Source organism: Ascaphus truei, chromosome 4 (genome assembly GCF_040206685.1).
Source record: "Ascaphus truei isolate aAscTru1 chromosome 4, aAscTru1.hap1, whole genome shotgun sequence".
In the NCBI taxonomy this organism is placed as follows: Eukaryota; Metazoa; Chordata; class Amphibia; order Anura; family Ascaphidae; genus Ascaphus; species Ascaphus truei.
Genome location: NC_134486.1, coordinates 20,424,409 through 20,441,202, shown reverse-complemented (window position 1 = coordinate 20,441,202; position 16,794 = coordinate 20,424,409). Strand labels below are relative to the sequence as shown.

The following is a 16,794-nucleotide window of genomic DNA, read 5'->3' as shown; positions in this document are numbered from 1 at the left end:
TCACTCCTGAACTTCAGCATCCCATTGATTATTCGCTTTATTATATTTTAATGTCTTTCATTTTTTTTCTGTTTCAAGTAATCTAAGGCTAAAACAACGTGACATCAATAATACACAGTGTTGGCCCTAAAAAAAGGAAAGAACTCCTCACAACCTCAGACCAATAATCGCTAAATTGCAGGACAAAGCGACTTTTCTAAGAGTTTAAAGGGAAATGCTGGAAGTGATGTACGAAAAAAAGAAAGTAGTTTGGGTCTGCGTTTGTGGCAGTTTCCCTTGTAATTAGTCCCCTTTATTGCAGTAAGGCACTCACGTTTGGTTATTATTAAGTCATAGTGTACTGTAGGTTACAAAAAGGTTAATATTGCCCTGCAGATTGAGGTCCACAGTACAGTATGTGACTCGGCTCCTGATGTTGTGTTATCTGCAGGTGCAACATCGTATAAGGTTTTAGAAACCCTAGGGGTATTTAAATGGCCTCTCTCAAACCAAAGTCATCCTTTGATTGCAGGCTCTGCATTGTGCATTCAGTTACGAGAGAGTTAAATTCTCACCAGCTTTCAGTTTATAAGCCTATTTGTTGCATGAGATACAACACCAGATAGAGCCTAAGAAAGAGAAATATTGATGTGGCATCACAGACAACTGACGGTTTGATGAAAATCTTGTTTCTCATAATCTCACCGTCATACTGAATGTAGCACCATCTTCATGCGAGCTTCACAACTGATTAATTGTCCGCGATCCAGTTATTAAGAGAAAAATTCTGAGATGTTTTTTGATTATTATAAAGCTTCCTAGGAATGTGATACATTGACAGCCCTGTAATTTTTGACAGTACCATTTTTTGCATAATTGCCTCTGTGCTCCTTGCGTGAAGCTGCATGTACTGAATGCAGAACTCCTGTTCCTCCTTCCCTGTCCAAATCCCCAATGACTGACATGCATGCCTCTGACAAATGTTGAGTGTTGATCTGAGGATTTGGCATGTCGGGCAGTGTCTACACAAGCTTAGGTTTCTATTATTATGCAATGGATTATGAGGGCAGTGCTGTGCCATGGAATTACAGCGCCAATCTGCTTTAACACAAGGCTCCCCTCATTTTTCCCTACTTAATTTCGACTTTGCATTTGTGTTTATTTATTATGTTTTCTAAAAAAAGGCTAAACACACTTTCTCGCCTGGCTACAAGAGATTTGCAGCAGGCAACCCTGCTTTGAATTATCACAAGAGAAGTGCAAAAATCTCCCAGGCTGCTTGGATATATATCTTTTTTTCTCACAAGCTGTGGAGGACTCTGCCATCTAGAGCACTTAGAGGGATCAGTGCAGATTGCTGCTTCCCATAGCTTGTCTCTCTCTGGCTGTGTGCTTGCCTGTGTTTCCCTCTCATACATCCAAGGTTGTGTCTGGCACAGACTTGAAGTCTTATATATTTTTTTTCCAAAATGTGTGTGGTATTTGGGGATGGTGCAAAATCCAGATCATTCAAATATGTAAAGGCTTGTGGACCTCCAAAATCTTCTTCCTAAAAACAAGGACAACAAATCATTAAAGAAGAATTGGTGGATCATCTTTTATCTTCATTGCTTTGGATATACTGTACTGTGCTGTGCAGGGAGACTCGGGGATTCACCTCACAGTGCTTCATCTAATCAGGCTCTGTTGGTTTGTAATTCCTTCCTGTACTGTATGTTACAGTTGGAGACGAGGACTGGATTGTGTTTGTCCCTCACAGCGTCTCACTTGAAACAGGATGCATGGCATTAGAAACACTGGACAAATGTCTGTCTGAGCTTATTTTGCATGACCGAGGATTCATGTTACTTCTCAGAGGTAAGGGCAAGATTCCCACCGTCACTCTTTCTTTAATGTTGTTTCTACTGTTTCTGTGAAGCAATCTAACAGATTGGCAATTCAAAGTTATGCAATCTATGGGCAAAGGCAATTATTTCCATTTGATGATTGAGAACTCATCTTTTTTTTGGGGGGGGGGGGTTGATTCTCTCTCTACAGTACATAAAGAAAAAAATCAGGCTGCTAGCACAGTGATACAAATGTATGTAAATATGGAGCAGGAATCAATGTGTTCATTTAACGCTCAGAAAATAAAAGCAGCAGTGAAATGAACCCTCCGGATCTTGCTGAGCAGGAACTTTGCTGGATAGCTCCAGTTAGGTGTACTGTAAACCTTACCCGGGGGTCCTGGCAGATGTCCGAAAATGAAATGAAAAGGGATGTGTGGGTGTGTATGGGAAGGAAGAGGACAGAATGAGGGGCAGAGAACATAGGCTATACAGTACAGTAGGTGTATGCACATAAAAAGGTATACGCTGTCATTTGTATTTTCTGTTCAAGGGAATACATACAGTATTTTATTGGTGTGCCCAGTTACTAGACCATCAAGGCAGTTTAAGTGTGTGTGGTAGTGTGTGGTTACACACACACCCACACACCCACACACACACACACACACACACGTATTTATAGTCAACTTTATAAGTTACACAGTAGATTGTAATGTAGTGTTTAGGACATTACATTGGTTGTGCATATGTATTTTATTATTGAATTATGATTTTAAAATATTTACCATACCATCTTAAGATATTAATATATGTTTTTAATAATATGCCTCCCTCAGCCGGAGTGGAAAAATTGGGGGGGGGGGGGGAGGGGGGGAGGGCGGTAACCATGTTTACTCTTAGTCTGTATACTGAAGGGGTTACTAGCCTTTCTATATTGACCATTTGGTCAATGAGGAGCCAGAGAGTATTTCTGATGGTAACCAGTCTATCACACTGTAGCTACACGTGTTATTCCTTCATTTTGCATTAACCCTTTCTGCATTATGTTGCTGTTTTGTCTGGGGTTAATGCCAGATGTTTTGACATACACATCAATAAGGGGGTTACCACGTGGAAGGTGCAGGAAATAAATGCAGACAAGGTGAGATAGAAAAGGGATAAGAGAATAGAATTGATCAAAATGCTCGGAGACAGAAACTGAAATCTTTGAGTTCATTTAAAACCTTCAGTCTGGGGCAGCACGAGCTGCCTTTTACATGTTCTGCTGCCTAATCTGGGAGGGAATAAGACGATGAGTGATAATGGGTCAGGCAGATGGGACGCAGAGATTTAGAGATAAACGGGAACTGAATGCAATAAGCAGGTGAAAGTCTTAACTGGAGGTATACAGATGCAGCGGCCGTTATCCTTACATTTCACGCTTTGTATTCCTGGGCATACCCAGGTCGTGCCGCACGATTTCTTCAAACTTTCCCGCGTTAAGACGCGTGTTTACTAGTGTTTTTAATAGTGCCGGCGCGCATTCATGGCAGCGTTCACGGAAGAAGGAGTGAATGCCGCGTGGAATACAGCAGAGATCCCGAAAACGGCTCCGTGAAATGTTCGGATAACGGCCGCTGCATCTGTAACAATGACATTTCTGGTTGTGACTAAAATCTTGACAAGAGGATGCACAGTATGGGAATGGCACAGCGTTCTAGTGATATAATAATCTCTTAGTGTAAAGTAAGGCAATAAAGCCAGAACAGAAAAAATAAATCAATGGTTACATCAGAGAATCTATTAGCTGATTACAATTAAAAGGAACAAGGATAGAGGTCATTTAAGGCATTGCTACATTTTATTTTCACCAACGTTTGTGGAGCTTTAAGGCAGCTGAAAAATAGAAATATAAAACTAAAGAAGTAATGCTTAGTATGGACCTTTTGCAGGTCCCTGATGAATGTACTGCCCACTTGTTTCAAACTGGGGGTCTGTGTATTGAAAAGTCTTCATTTAACACTAGCTAAAACTCTCATTATGTAATGTTGAGCCTATACAATGTTAGTCAAATGGCAGAGATTAATTTACTGTTAAGAGATATCGAAACAAGAACTGATTGTATCCATTAATTCCACATGCTATCTGCACAAGCAAACTTTAATTTAGCACTTCCGTAAGAAGGGCAGTGCCATGCATAAAAGTATTACATATCTGCAGCTTATGTCGCTGATATTTATGCACCCAGTGAATATTTCACCTACTGTACTGTATGTAACTCTTCATGTTCTTCATTTGAATATACTGCTGCCAGTAATATCTAGTGCACTGCAGTCAGAATAATGTCAAATACTGACCCATCACGAAGAGCTAAATATCCATGCTTAGTATGAAAAGGGGCAATGGAAATATTACGTTTATTTCTGAAATGGTCCACTTTCTATTTCTCCATAAACATTCTAATTCCCCTGGTTCATCTTTAGTGTGGGTATAAGGCAGCCATTGCAGTGCTGCCAGGATTAAGGTAAGCAGCTTGTCATCTATTAGTATTTAGTATAGGAATCATTTGTTCTGATAGAAAACCTATACTAATACGGTTATTTTACATTTACTGTACATACATGCCACCTCAGTTTTGTGGATCATAACAGTTTTTTTGGATATGATTTTCAGAAATCCTTCTTGTTATCTTGGAATTTGAAAGAGAGCTGGCTTGCTTGCTTCATAATGACACAATTAATGCTACTTTATAAAGCTGTTATGAGTATGACTATTCACATCATAATGTTTCAAGCTCCTATTATAGCAATAGAGCAGGGGTCTGCAACGTCTCAAGGAAGAAGAGCCATTTTATTAAAAATGCCCAAAATTGGGAGGAGTGGCTCAGTGAGTAAAGACACTGACTGGCACTGAGTTTGAAACACGGGAGCCTGGTTCAATTCCCATTGTCAGCTCCTTGCGACCTTGGGCAAGTCACCTTATCTCCCTGTGCCTCAGGCACCAAAAACACATAGATTGTAAGCTCCATGGGGCAGGGATCTGTGCCTGCAAAATCTCTGTAAAGCTAGCAGCACTATACAAGAACATGCTATTATTATTATTATTCCAAGAGCCACAACACACGCATGAATATTACACCCCCTCAAACACATACATATACTGTACACACACTAATAGTTATATAGTGCATAAACATACAAGAAAATCCCAATAATGTCCCTTTATTTAGTTTTTTTACAAAAAAGGCAGGCAAGCAGCTGGGGAGACGTTGGGCCTGGCGGCAACAAGAGGTCCAACCAGCGCTGGCCGGCTCCCCCCCCCCCCGCAGCCACCGCCAGGATAGTGAGGGAGAGAGGCAGCAGCTGAGGGTCGGCAACCTGCAGAGAGCCGCAAGTAGGAGCAGAAAGAGCAGGTTGCCTACCCCTGCAATAGAGGGTCAGGCTGCAACATCACATCTGCTTTTTCTCACAAGTAGAAAGATATGACTGCTGCTTTGACGATCTGTAAGTGTGCTTCCAATGTTGTGGTTTGTATATTGATCAGTTTCCATTGGGCACTTTAGACATGACACTACCTCTCCCTTTTGGACCTCAATCTGTTTGTATTTGTACTTCAGAACAGGGACCTCAAAATATCCCTGGTGCCTCTAATTATTATGGCAGATCACCCCAAAACCTACCTCTAATGAGTGACATTTGGCACTGTGAGAGAAAGAACATTTATACAATAAAGATATCATTCTACTCAACCACTTTTAAAATACTTATCTACTTTTGCAAGCTCCTGCCTCCTTTTTTTCCTGAACATTTGCTATTATTTAGTTTACTGCTGAAAAATTGACCTGTATTTACAACACATAATCCAAACTCTGCATAAACAGCATAATTTTTACAGCATAGACAGAATACCAATGTTTTGTTCAGTCTAGCCAATCTCTATAAAATATGCAAAGGATAAAATGAGGGACTAGTTGTTAAAAAATTAAATGTATTTATACTGTGGGTTTTGCTTTTTTCCATAAACCCATTCTGCATAATATTGCATGGAGGATATTTATGCAGATGAAATTGTTATCTTATCTCCAGATTCATTTAGAGATAAGAATTCTATTTCCGGTATTGGTTTTCTTATCATATTAAGAGATGAAGTAAGCCTAACTGTCTTCTGGTGCTGCTGCCACTTGTGGTCACGCAACCGCAACCCCCGAAGGATTAACGCTGAGGGGGTCTCATTCGGAAGCATGGCCTCAGCAGACTGTCCCTGGTGCCACAGACGTTTGCTTGCTCGTCTGCTGCGCCCGGTACACTGAGTCTGCATGTGGTAGGGGTGAGGAGCTTGTCCAGAAAAAAATTTGAAGGCAAGACAGCAGAGATGAACTTTGCACCTAGAATCAAGTGATGACCAATCTAGTTCTTTGAGAATTGTGCAGTGATGTGTGTTGTAGTTGCATTGGAGGACAAAGTGGCATATTGAGTTGTAGAGGGTTGTAGAGTTGTAGTTTGCCAAGGTGGGTTTGGGGTGCCATGCCATATGCTATATCCTCATAGTCTATAATTGGCATCAGCTTTTGCTGTGCGATTCACTTTCTGACCAGCAGACTTTAGGAGGATTTGTTCCTATATAGTGCACCTTGTTTGGCATAGGTTTTGAATATCAGGGTATCAATGTGTAACTTAAGTATTAAATAGAAGTCAAACCATAAACCCAAATATTTGAAACTAGTAACAGGGGCTAGGAAAGTATTAGGCTTGGTCCCCGCTGGCATCTGTAGCGGACGCCATAGCGGGGACAAGAGCTGCCCCTCAATGGGACCGGGCCCGTTGCGAGGGGCGGCTGGTGCGCTCATGGTGGGTTTTTCAGGCTGACATTTAAAATTGTGAACAGCTCTAGTGACGGAGCTGATGGCCGCGCCCCCGTCATGCCCTCCCCCCCACCCCTTGTCTTTCCCCTGCAGCTCACTGGAGACCGGGGAACTTGGCTGCAAGCACCCCCAGCCCGGCAGGCGCTCTTGCAGCGCAGGCACTGGGGTTGTAGCCTTAGAGTTGGTTCTTACCTGTAGTGCCATGATTGGAAGCTTTAGAAATTTAGCCTTGGTCCCATATACCATTGTTAAAGTCTTGTCAGTGTTTAAAAACAGGTTGTTTTAGGAAATCCAATTTTCAAGTCTCAAAAAGTAAGATTCATGTACTTGTCCAAGGTCAGAGAGGTTAGGGCTGTATGCATATAAGATTGTGTCATCCACATACATGTTTGTTGAGGCTCCCATACAAGCTGTAGGAGGATCGTTAATGAATACTGGGAATAGTAGGGGCCCCAGAACAGAGCCTTGCGGGACACCGCAGGTGATATCCAAGGGTTTGGAGTTAGTGCCCGAGATAGACACATGTTGGGATCTATCTGATAGGTAGGAATGGAACCAGTTTAAAGCATGCTTCCTTATTCCTGAGCACTGCAGTTTTTCTTAGCAAGATAACATGATCAACAGTATCAGTATAGGGCGACCAAATCTAGCAGCTTCTGTGAACCTGTTGGAAGCTACGGTACAACATCATTGTTTGCAAATTCTTATTAGATGGCAATTTACTGTAATTGTCCTAAGTAACAAACGGTTGCAAAACCAGTAAGTATTTTGGGAATTTAGGGTTCGCAGAGCTAAAATAGCGCAAATTAGTTCCAGAAGGCCCCTCAATTCCAATGCTATCTGTAAAATAAATGTTAATCTGACAGGATTGCTGCTTTAAAGTTATGTGTTTTAATCGACTTTAACGATAGGAAGTATATACAAGGAGAGTCAGTCTCCATTGCGTTATTCTCCTAAAGAAGTGATTATTTTACCAAAGGAATTGGGAAGAGGCTGTTGGACAACACTGCAGGCGTTCACCTTCCCCCCAGGCTCCCGTCTGCTCTCTCAACCATATCCAAGTGATGTCATCACCATGTGACGACCTGTGCCCAGATTGGTGATGCAATGTGCAGATGGAATGGTGGAGCAACTGAGAAAGTTGAGTTCTCCCAAGATGAGTCCATTGTTCTTTTATTTTGTACGTAAGTGCCAAGCTTAACCCGTAATCCTTTTGTTATAAAGACTCTTACACTATTATCCCCTCAATGAAAGAGCAGCTGGTGTGCATTTATTGTGATTAATGGTTGAGAAGCCCCTCCCCCTGGGGGAAGTGAGATGTTGAGACTGAGAACACTACTGGTGAAGCATTTCACAATTACAATTTATTTGGACTCTTTAACACAATTATTGGACGCCACAATTTACTTTATTAATGTCATATTTAAATATATTTATAATGATATTTATATTTTTATCACACACTATTTGGTGGTAATTTTTGTTTATCTTTGAGGCGCACTATCCTTTTTTCTTCTCTTTTCCTGAAAATAAAATGCAAATTGAGAATAAAAATAAATATGTCAGGAATAAAATGAAAGCAGCAATTCCCTCCCAAATCTGTATAGTTTTTTTTTACCTTCTTGAGCTGAATCTCTGGCACTTAAAGCTCTCGGAGGCCATCCAATTGACCCAATATTTAATTGTACATGTTTGCAAGTATTAAAACAATATGCTCGCAGGTCACCCTATCAGAACATGCAATGTCATGTCAAGATGATGTCAATGCTTTCTATTGCCTGCCAGAGTGAGGCTGACAACAGTGGCCATATTGCTTCTTCCAGGCAAGAATTTTTGTAGCAGAATTTCAAAATGAAGTATTTCTGGGAAAAAATTTTTTTTTATATATATACTGTATATATAAAAATAAAACTTCCCCCGAGTCCTGTCAAATTTTGGTGGTGTAATACTGGAGCAAAATAACAAACTGCATTAGATTTATCAAAGGAAAAAGTCATATAAGATAGAGTATAATGAGATGTTTTTGATTTAATACATATGGTGCAGTTACAGTAATTCATATAGTTGTGCCCTAGCTTGAAAACCTGGAGACTTTGATACTTAGCCCCTATAAAATTCTAAGGTGAATAAGTTGCTCTTAGTTCCTCACTCTTTCTGCTGACATTTCTCAAAACCCGCACTGAGGAAAAGCCTGAGCAAAATAACAAAAAGTTCCAATTTTTGTGCTTTGAAATAAATGCTTTAGACTTATTACTTTGGGATTACTGGAAATGAAAGCAGCTCTCTTCTGGGGATTTCTGTGGTTTACACTTCCTTTGCCATATCTCTCTTGAGACTGTTAGCAATGATATAGAATACTTCTGAAATTCTAAGACTGATACTGATAAGACTTAGAGAATGCTGTAACAATTAGGTTAACGTTCTGTAAGAATTAGGTTAACGTTAGTATAACAGAATTATCTACTATAATTATTATTATTTTTATTATTAGATTCCATATTGCAAAGCATACTTATATTGCACGTACTATCAGAGTTTATACAGATATAACACAGGTTCCACCAGATAACACAACATATCTCATTATAAAAGAATTTCAAAGAGTTTTTATAGGATTCAATTGCAGTCTTGGCGCAGAATGTCACAAGATACAGATGCAGCAGACTTTATTGCGCCCATTGACGCAAGGCATTGCGTTAACGCTGCCAAGTTATTTCTCATTAGTGCTACTGAAAACAATGCTTAAGGAGATAACACCTGTCTTATTTATCACTTTATTTTTTGCGTTAACTCACTTTACCGGGGGGTTAATAACATCTGCTACATCTGTATCCAACCATATCCACCAGAAGGAAACAATAAATCCCGCTACATCTGTTTGTTATTCATCCTCCCATCTAAAGAAGCGTGGTGACACGCGAAACGCGTCAATTGGACGTCGAGTCTGATGTCATCAGGAGGCGACATCTCTATTCCCCGAGATCACGGCTATATACACATGGTTGGTCCGCTGAGACCACAAGTTATGGGTTATATCTGAGGAGACGCTAAGATTTACCACATTGGCCATTTGCGACCAGGAGAATTATCTTTGAGGCGTCTATATGTATATACATACTTGTTCATTTGTTCCACGCACATATATCCAGGATATTTGATCTGCTAAGACCTTGTACCCACATAGGAGATATATGTCATGTTGATTGACATATTCCTTAGATCTATTAAGGTTGACATCTGATACCCTATAAGGGGGGGGGGGTATATCTGTATACATAATATCAGACAAGTGTGTGCATGATATTTGGAACAAGATGCTACGGGTTCTATCCACTACATTGTATTGCGAATAGCTATATCTTACTATGTAAACATCACTTTCTATACAGACTGAAATAATACAGTTACATATGTAAGCACATTCATTGGGAATCAATAAGGTCACAACTAAGAGTATATCCGGTAGCTATATTAATAGCATATCTAAACAAATATATGTATACTGAGATGTCTCAGTAGATATAAGTTGCCCAACCATAGACACATCACTTAATGTGTTATAAGTTATAAACTTGGTATTAGGTACTTATATTCTACCCACTCCTGTAGGGGATTTTAAATAATATACACTGTAAATAAAGACACAGAGTCACATATTATTTTGATGCAATAAAGTTTTATTATTTTATTTTAACTGGGTTCCTGATTCAGCTTCAATATCAAGCCATTACATATATTGAGAATATTGCATGGACTATTTGTCCAGATGATACCTGACAAACTAACATAGAGTGGAACTAGTGGAGGAATCTTTCGGATCTTCTTTTTGATCTATCTTTTGTACTTTACATCTGTATCCAACCATATCCACCAGAAAGGAACAATAGATCCTGCTACATCTGTTTGTTATTCATCAGATCTTCCTTTCGGAATGTCAAGATTTCCTTGCTCCTTGCTCCTTGTTTTTCTCAATTGTCAATGAGAGATGAACTATAGCACAGTCAGTGTGAAAAGGCTATGCATGTGCTTACAACTTCATAGTTAGGTCAGGCCAACATTAGATGAACATTTTTTTGACATGATTGATATTGTGATTGTCCCATATGATGACAGCTAAAAATGCTAACCTGCAAATAAATTATGAACGATCCTGGTGCCAGGGATGCTCTGTTCACTGTGTTGAATATTAAGGTTGTAGTGCTCATACAGTAAATACATTAATGTCAACACCTTTTCTAAGATTCTTTTCTCAAGCAATCCTTGTTAATCTGATACATTGTTGTGATTTTCATTGCACTTCGGATTGGAAAAGCAGCTACCGTGTGACAAAACAATAGGATCTACAAACAAAACATTAGATACTACTGTATAGTGAGGCATAAGGTTGGAAGAACTCATTTTGGGTGCAATCATGGATTCATTTGTGGACCAAAATGTTATTCATAACGGATTAGGTAATTTAACGTTCTTAATTGTTTTGAAATGCCTGTTGTTTTTAATAAACTATTATGATGTTATAAGGATTGCCACTCGCGTCTTTAATGTAAGAAACCTTGAACAGATGTTTGCATCGCAAGTTTGTTGTGCGTTTAACTTAATTAGATTGTAAGCTCTTCAGGGCAGGGACTCCTTTTCCTAAATGTTACTTTTATGTCTGAAGCACTTCTCCCCATTATGTGTTATTTGTATTACTTGTTATTTATATGATAGTAACGTGTATTACTGCTGTGAAGCGCTATGTACATTAATGGTGCTTTATAAATAAAGACATACATGCATACATACATACATACTGTACATACATTTAATTGTTTCTGCTTTTGCTGTATGTATGAAGCCTTACATTACCGGGAGTGGCAGCAATTCAGTTACAGTAAGTCCTTTATGCCCAGAGGGACCCACAATGTATTTCAAAATCTTCTGCCATTAATAGGGAAAATAATTCAAAAGCAGCTTCAACACAAGGTGTTTTGTTGTCTTGAGTTAACTATCTTGAAATATTGTATACAGATATACACATTTTGAAAGAATATTGCCTTGGTTTTTGAATGATAAAGTCCCCGAATCTTGTGCTCATTGTGGCTAAGTCATTTCATTATCTTTAATTTGAAGCAAATTACATTGTATTTTTTTATAACATGTTCAGCTTAAATGTGCCATTAATTTTTATTGTTCCAAAGTATAATAATCCTAAAACCTGATTCTCTTTAAAAGTCCAGTTACAATGTAATTAAATTATATTACAGTTATTACCTTCAGCGGATATAATGAGGGAATCTAATTTTAATGCTCCCTTTGAAATTGCATGTTTGTGGGATTCACGCTGCAATACTTATAACCCAAATTTACCAACTGCTTGTCACCTTAATGTTTTTTGATGCGTCATGAACCTGCATAACCTATGTCATAAAAACCCTAAAGGCAAAGTGTCAGAGGAGGTTGAAGTTTTAAGTGAAGTAATGGAAGTTCTGTACTGTATGTGAAATCACAAGGAGGGAATTCAAAATTCTGGCATTTTTTCTGCCTACTACAAGAAAAATTTGTGCTTCAACTTTTGATCTTGGAAAAATCTTGTTATTGGACATCTTTTGCATCAACAATATATTGCAGCAAATAAAAATATCACTTGTAATTTCACATGTCCCAGACAGGACTGCAATCCTGCGTTTCCTCATTATCTCTTAGCATACAGGGCTTACACTGTAGCCAAGGATTCTGGGTAATGACATGCAAATGAGCACACGTTCACTTTTTGCTTCAAATCCATTCTAACAGGAAGCCCTGAAGCTATAGGGAGTGGGAGTGGCTCAGTGAGTAAAGACACTGACTAGCACTGGAAATTTGAAGCAGGGGAGCCTGGCTCAATTCCCAGTGTTGGCTCCTTGTGACCTTGGGCAAGTCACCTTAACTCCCTGTCAAAAACATAGATTGTAAGCTCCACAGGGCAGGGAGCTGTGTCTGCAAAATGTCTCTGTAAAGCGCTATGTAAAACTAGCAGTGCTATACAAGAACATGCTATTATTATTAGGTGACTCTGTGACATTTGCATGTTATTACCCAGAATTCCTGTCATCAGTGGAAGCACTGTATACTTGGAGACAATGGGGAAAAGCAGCACTGCAGACCTGTCTGAGACATGTGAATGTGCTCACAATATATATTTTTATTTACTGTATGCTGTACAGTGGAGGGTTTTCGTCACTATTTTAGTCATCATAACTTATTTAATGCGTGGTTGGCATTTATATTAGATAATTTTCAGAGTAATGGTTCTCTTAAGAAATGTACGTGTGTGTTAATTGGAGCTAACATTTTTAGCATTGTTTTACCAGTATTTCAACATGCTCTTGAAAAATCAGATGCCATTGAATTTAAAGGAGCAGTTGATGGCAGAGACCCAACATTTTCTAACATGTGTAAGAAGTAGAGGGTCTCCAGAGCTGGACCGTGTTAATTTCAGGTCTGGGGACCCACTTTTTCCTGAGATATTTAGTGGTGTACTGTAGAGGCCGCTGGTACTTCCTCGAGATTTAAATCACTCAGGTCACATGGGCCAATATAAAGCCGTGATGGATGATGTAGTGACTTTCCATTGGCCTGTATCATGTGAGAGATTTAAACCTCCATTTTGTTTCCCATGAAGCGGATCTTTCCCGGTAATTTTCTCACAAAGCAGGGATTCCCTGCAGCTGAAATCAACTTGATTCTGCTCTGGAGACCAAAGAGGGGGGAATGAGTAAGAAGAACTGCTTCTTTAATACAAAATAATGGCAGTACAAAAATTGTGAATATTTGGAAAAAATACACACTTAAATAAACTTGGCTGGTAAAACATTACATTTATTCTACATGAATTATATTATTCCATTATAATATTGCTAGGTTAGGAGAAGCCACTATTATGGAATTCCTTTAACCAAAAACCATGTAACACCAGGACTAGACCCCTTCCAATCTCTTCTAATGTGTATGTTGCAGTCAGGGCCGCCGACAGGGGAGGAGAGCCAGGACAAGTGTCCAGGCCCTATGGCTGCGTTGGGTCTAGCTGGTGCTTGAGTTGGCCAGAGCTCAGGCCCAACATCTTTGTCTGGCCCCCAGGCCTCTGGATGCTGCCAGGCCGCTGGCTGCTCTGGGCCTCTGGCTCTCCCCGACTGCAGGCCTCCCTCACTCTCCTGCGCAGGGCCTCTCTCATGTCGGTGTGTGCTGGAAGCTGGGCCCAGCTTCTGGAGTGCACCACCACGAGAGAGAGGCCTGGCGCGGAACAGTGAGGGAGAGAGGTAGCATGGGCAAGCCCGGACCTGGCAGCAACTAGAGGCCCATGGTAACCAGATGCCTGGCAGCTGGTCAAAAAAGTTGGGCCCGACCGTTGGATGGATCCAATTCTAGCACCGACCAACTTGACTCCCTGCAACCACCGACATGAGAGGCCCATCACGGGAGAGTGAGGGAGGCCCGCAGCAGCTGGGGAGAGAGACCATCCCTAAGGTAAATGTAAGAATGTATTTGGGGGGTAGTGTAAGAATGTATTTGGGGGATATTGTAACAATGTATTTGGGTGGATAGTGTAAACATTTATGTTGGGGGTAGTGTAAGAATGTATTTGGGGGTAGTATAATAATGTATTGGGTGGCGGGTAGTGTAAGAATGTATTTGGGGGTAGTGTAAGTATGTATTTGGGGGGTAGAGTAAGAATCTTTACGGGGAGGTAGTGTAAGTATGTATTTGGGTGGGTAGTTTAAGTATGTATTTGGGTGGGTAGTTTAAGTATGTATTTAAGAATGAGATGAGGGAAGAGAAATAGATGGGGAGAGGGGGGTAATAGAGGAGGGGGCTTGCAGGGCTGTCGACATGGGGTGGGTCGAACCTCTAGTCCTGGACCCCGGGAAATCTGTCGGCAGCCCTAGTTGCAGTATTATGAATATGGTTCTAAATGGATATAACTAATGCAGTTTTGTAACACACATACAATACATGAAATTTATTCCTGTAATAATACATGTTAACAGACATTTCAGACCCTTTTTACTAGCCAGTCTTGTGCTATAGGACACCTTCCAGTGCTGGAAGATAGCCCAATCAAGTCAAGTAAGATGTCTTATGGCAGAAGAATGCTTAGTAATTTTGGTCAAAAATATCTCTTAATACTATACTGTTGGCAGAATGATTAGTAAATATGATCCTAAGTATATAATTACAGTTTGATTGTATGATATACAGTATCTGGCCTGTTTATAATTATCAAGAAACACATTTGGGCCACTGTTTTTCATAGATAATTATTAATTTAAGTAACCAGAAAATATAAAATTAGAGAGTGGTCTTTAATCTAGAGTAGCGTTTGCATATCCAGGTTTAATAGATCTAATTCAAATAATTTTCACTATACCTTACCCCTCTCCCTCCTCTGTTCTCTCTCCTCCGCTCCACCATTCCCCCGGTCTCTCCCCCACCCCCCCTGTCCCCCTCTCTCCACCAGCCTCTCTCTCTGTGAAAAACCCTATTTCAGGGTCTGGATGGGAGTCACCCTAAGCCTGGGGCAATGGTGCCTTCGCCCACGCTGAGGCGTGCGGAGGCTGGTAAGTAAGCGGGTGCTTTCCCTGACCATGGTGGACGGGCCGTGCGGGGTGTGCCTGGGGATGTCACGGAGCTGGTTCGCCCTCATTGGGAGAACCACTCACAAGACCGGCATGTTGCTTCAAGAAATCAGTTTCAACTGATTTCTTGCACAACGCGTGCCCCATCCCGCGTGCCCACACACCGCATGGACGCGATCACTGCCTTAAGGCAGTCTGATCTCTCAGCGGCGGACGTGTCCGCACAGTCTGCGGCAACATGGCCCCAGCCTAATGTATGACAGTTTTAACGTGAGTTACTTCAAGCTAATGCAATGCAGTGCTAAATTAACATGGTGTTAAGCCTATTCTAATTAGATATACAACGGCTGTTGTTTTTTAATATACTGTTCAGTAATTAGCTTCATGGTAAAACATTCTGATAACTTTGCATTATTAGCACTAAGTTAACAGTAGTCTATGGACCTGGGTCTACTGTAAGTGGCAAGAACTTTTTTGGTAACCCGGCATGTAACCCATTTCCCCCTTTTTAAGATGAGTAATTTCTACTGAAAGAGAGAACCAATGAGTCGGAGTCTCAGAGAGAGCTAGTTTGAGCCAAGAACCATCTTACAGTAGATCCTGTTTATGAGTTACCTAAACCATAACCAAGGGCTAGACATCTTTAGTTTTCCCAGGATCCGCCTGTGGGCTGCCATTGTAAATACAGCAGCTCTGGACTTTTTTTGTTCCCTTTTATATTTTTGCCCCTTTTCTTTAAATAGAAGATATACACAAACTTAGCAAGTTCAAAACCTAAGCCCACTACATTGTATGTTTATCTGTGTCATTTGAAGTGCTTCTTTGTTTGTGACCTCATATACAGTATACAACAAAGAGCCACGGTGCTTCATCCAATATGACAAATTATTTATTACCTTACTATGTATTTATATTCTTTCCTCATAAATATGGGTAATTTAGTTCAATAATTTGTCCAAAATATTTTTAGCCTACAACCACATCCTGGTAACCCAATTTTAGTAGGTCCTACACTACCAATATTATACTGTCATGTATTTAATCCACTGCATAGAGACAAGAGGAACCCAAATACTGCATCCAACCGCATGTGGTGTTAACCCTGAAGATGACATGTTTGCATATTTTTCCTATTTGATGGATTCATTTGATCTAATCTTGGGGATTAGACATACTGTAGGAGTCGTGTCTCTTCTTATTAACCTACCTACAAGATTCAGATCACAAACATCTTAATTTACTCTAATCTAAACACATACAATATATTGTTAGTCTAAACTCACTGAAGGAAAGTGGTGAGGAGGTCTCTGCAGGGCTACAGCATCTAGAGACTACATAGTACTTTACTGCTACTTTCAAATTACACTGGCTTTTGAGTATTTACTATTAGGAGCTCTTATCTGGGACAGAAGCAGAATTGTATATTGTAAAACATATAGCAGTGGAAAGGTCACTTCTTCGCATTTTCAAATATTCATGAAACCACTGCGTTCTTGGAATAATTCAGTCACGCTTAAAGTAATCATTTTAATTATTTGTACCATATAAAAAA

At 40.1% G+C, this 16,794-nt stretch overlaps 1 protein-coding gene across 5 annotated transcripts in view; it reads left to right on the top strand.

The window, feature by feature from the left end:
- The first annotated feature begins 906 nt into the window (after nucleotides 1-906).
- Nucleotides 907-16,794, top strand: part of LRFN2 (leucine rich repeat and fibronectin type III domain containing 2) — a 584,899-nt gene continuing 569,011 nt past the window's right edge. For 4 of the 5 annotated variants that reach the window (XM_075595392.1, XM_075595390.1, XM_075595389.1 and 1 more), the window contains exon 1: nucleotides 907-1,836. The gene's annotated coding sequence lies outside the window, so the exon portion shown is untranslated. The remainder of the gene's footprint in view (nucleotides 1,837-16,794) is intronic. The other variant, XM_075595393.1, reaches the window with a different exon arrangement.